General features: G+C 39.0%; 1 non-coding gene across 1 annotated transcript; it reads left to right on the top strand.

Annotated features, from left to right (window-relative positions):
- Window positions 1-400: 400 nt before the first annotated feature.
- Window positions 401-507, top strand: LOC127077294 (small nucleolar RNA R71). Its single transcript, XR_007787132.1, has one exon. It is a non-coding gene; the product is annotated as a small nucleolar RNA R71 (small nucleolar RNA).
- Window positions 508-3,574: the final 3,067 nt, after the last annotated feature.

Here is a 3,574-nt window from a genome sequence, read left to right as displayed (position 1 = left end):
TTGTGCGTAATTCACTTGATTGGTTGGGACTCCTACTAATATCTGGCATTCTGGTGTAGTGTGTCCAGGGGTTCCACATAACTCACAGTTTGGAGTCACGACAACTACAGTGGTTGCGGCTGGTATGGTCAAGTTGTCTAACTTTTGAAGAATGGCATATACCTTAGCATGGACATGGTCAAGGCTATTGATTTCGTACAATCCACTTTTTGTTTGGGACTTTTCTACTGGAGTTCTTTCACCTCCTCATTGGAAATGGTTTTGGGCCATGTTTTTAATGAGTTGATAGGCTGCGTTGTATGGCTTGTCCATAAGTGCACCGCCTGCGGCAGCGTCTACTATCAGTCTTGTGTTATACAGAAGCCCATTGTAAAATGTGTGAATGATCACCTAGTCTTCGAGACCGTGATGTGGACATATCCTCATCGTGTCTTTGTACCTCTCCCACGCGTCGTAGAGAGATTCTACATCTTTTTGTCGAAATATGTTGATTTAAGCTCTCAGCATAGCAGTTTTGCTCGGCGGAAAATATCGGGATAAGAAAACGTTCTTCAGTTCTTCCCATGTTGTAACTGAGTTGGATGGAAAGGATTGAAACCAAGCCCAAGCTCTGTCTCTTAGTGAGAAAGGAAAGAAGCGTAGTCTTATCGCATCTTGAGATACACCATTTGGCTTCATAGTGTCTGCGTACTGCACAAACATGGTTAAATGTTCATTAGGGTCGTCCGTAGGATTTCCAGCAAATTGATGTTGTTGGACGGTTGATAATAATGAGGGTTTCAGCTCGAAATCGTTTCGATTGACAGCAGGGGCAGCAATGCTGCTGTGAGGTTTTTGTTGGGATGCGGTAGCATAGAACTTAAGAGGACGATTCTATGGTCCTACTACAACCATGGTTGGTTTTTCTTCTGGTTCAACAGTAAGAAAGAATATATCGGGAATATCGTACCTTTAGTGGTACTCTAGTATTCGGCGTCTTATATATAAGAAATGCTCTAATTCAGCGATTGGCGGTGCTAAGTTATCGCCTTGTGAGCGAGTACTTGGCATACAATCGGGGGAAATAAGGGAAAGGAGATTAGTTTTTTTTACCTTAGTCTATATCGTGTAATGAAAGAATCGCACTATTTGACTAAATCAGGTCCCCGATGTAGCGGTGTATTCGTCACTTTATTAATCCAACATGACCTCCACCAAGTGAATGGACTCGCAAGTCAACTTGCTAAGGAATACTCCACACAAGTCGACAAGACTATGCCATTCTCCTATCCTAAGGTGCACTCGAGTTCGGGTATAGAACTCATCTCACAGAGATCACCAAGCAAACAACAATTGTATATCAAGCAATTCAATCATTACAATCAATACAGTGATCCCAAATTGTACAAAAATATATCACATAACAAATAAACAATATCATACAACAAGGGTGAAAAGTAGGCAAAACCACTAAGGAGTTTGATCCCCAGCAGAGTCGCCACTTTTCTGTAGCGGTGTATTCGTCACTTTATGATTTATTGATTAAACCAAAAGCAAAGCATACAAAGAATCGAGTCGCCACCGCACTTTTATTTATCCGAAGGAATGGCTAAAAAGCGAACAAAAGCCTAAGAAGTTTTACACATAGAAAACCAATGAAAAGATCAGAGATCTGGGTAAGGGGTTAATTACGCAATGGGAAGGTGTTAGGCACCCAAAACGTCCTAGGTACTCCTAGGGAGCCCTTTTCACAACTTGTTGTACGAAATGTTATTTGTTTATGAAATATTTATTATGCAAACATGGGTAGAAGGGATGAGAAAAGAATATACAAGTTTATTATTTTTGTGTTTGGACGGATGAACCCGTTGCCTACGTACCTTTCCATGGAAGGTAAGGATCAAAACGCCGTAGTTCGGCTAAAAGATTTCCAAAAAGTAAGTGAATTGATTTTAAAACAAAAGCCCTAAGGTCTTTCGTTATCCACGGGAGAAAACTCAACCTATACAAACAACAAGTCCACCATGTGAGAAAAGCTTCAACTTGCTAGCGAGGGGTTAACCCTATAATAAGCAAGGAAGTCTTACAATTCAATCACTAAGGACAAAAGGTGAGATTAACATCAACCACTAAGATAATTGAGATCTATGGCTAATGTATGAAAACTTATCAAGAATGGACAAAGCCACAAAACAATTGAATGAGTGAAATTAACCAATTAGGATTATTCACAAGAATGGTCAAAGTATGATTAAAATTCAATTCAAAAGAAGTATTGTGAAAATGAGGTTTGAAAATCAAAGGCTTAAAGGCCTAGGTTTCTAATTTGAAAAGAAATGAAAATGTTTGCACAATAGTTTTCAAGTTTGGATTAACATGTAAATGGAGGTTTAAAGAAACAAAAAGGTGGGAGTGTGAGGAAGTAAAACTTCTTAGATGTTCACCTCTTGAGATCATATGTAGATGATTCAAGTGATTCCTTTGGAATAGGCAAAAATGCAAATAATAGATGGACAAAGCACATGGATACCGGATGCTAATCAATGGACTTATTCCAATCTCACAGAACAAAATGGATACCAGATGCCAATCAATGGACTTATACCAATCTCCTAAAACAAAACATGGATACCAGATGCCAATCTATGGACTTATACCAATCTCCTAAAACAAAGAAACATATGGATGCCAGATGCCAATCAATGGACTTATACTAGTCTCCAAGGAATGATCATAGGAAACAACTGCCAATAAATGGACTTACAATTTACTCCTCACAAAAACAAAACAAAGATAGGATATGGAATGCCAATCAATGGTCTTATGTCCACCTCCACAAATGATCATAGGAAACAGATACCCAATCAATGGTATTACATCTGACTCCTCACAAGAAACAAACAACAAATGCAATAAGCAAGAGGAAACAAGTTGCCAATAAATGGTCTTACACTCGACTCCAAGGAAAGGAATGCCAATGAATGGTCTTAGTTCGAAATCCCTACCAGATCATAGGAAACAAATGCCAATAAATGGACTTACAATTGACTCCTCAATGGATAAAACAAAATGTCACAAAGATATGAACAATGATCATGAAATGATACACAAGGAATGATAATAAATGCACAAAGACACACATAAGCAAATATGCACAGATGAATCAAGTAAGCAGTCAAACAAGTCAATTAGCACACACTATATACAATCAATGGGCTCAAGCAAGGTTAGGCTTTAGAAACAAGCCAACTGGAATGGGGTGTGTTGAGCTCTTAACCCTAACATTGAGAGTTAGGGTGAAGCAGATGAAATGGAGATGAGGGGTGTGCCTCATAGCTCTTATCCCTGGTCAGGGAGAGCTTTAAACAATAGAAAGTGTGGGAGTTCAGAAAGTTGGGACTCTTCTCCACAAATGATTGACTCTATAAGATCTTGGGTTATTATTCACAATGCATCAACACATGGTGTGAGCAAGGTGAATGACACAACTGAATAGCAGGAGATGGATTACACATCTCTTTTATCTGCCAATTGCCTCATGAGAGGACTTTACCTGCTTGGCACAAGATTAAACAATCACAAGCATTGCCTCTTA

This window comes from Lathyrus oleraceus, chromosome 4 (genome assembly GCF_024323335.1).
Source record: "Lathyrus oleraceus cultivar Zhongwan6 chromosome 4, CAAS_Psat_ZW6_1.0, whole genome shotgun sequence".
Taxonomy (NCBI): domain Eukaryota; kingdom Viridiplantae; phylum Streptophyta; class Magnoliopsida; order Fabales; family Fabaceae; genus Lathyrus; species Lathyrus oleraceus.
The sequence above is the reverse complement of the archived record's forward strand: the minus strand, read 5'-3'. Positions and strand labels throughout refer to the sequence as shown.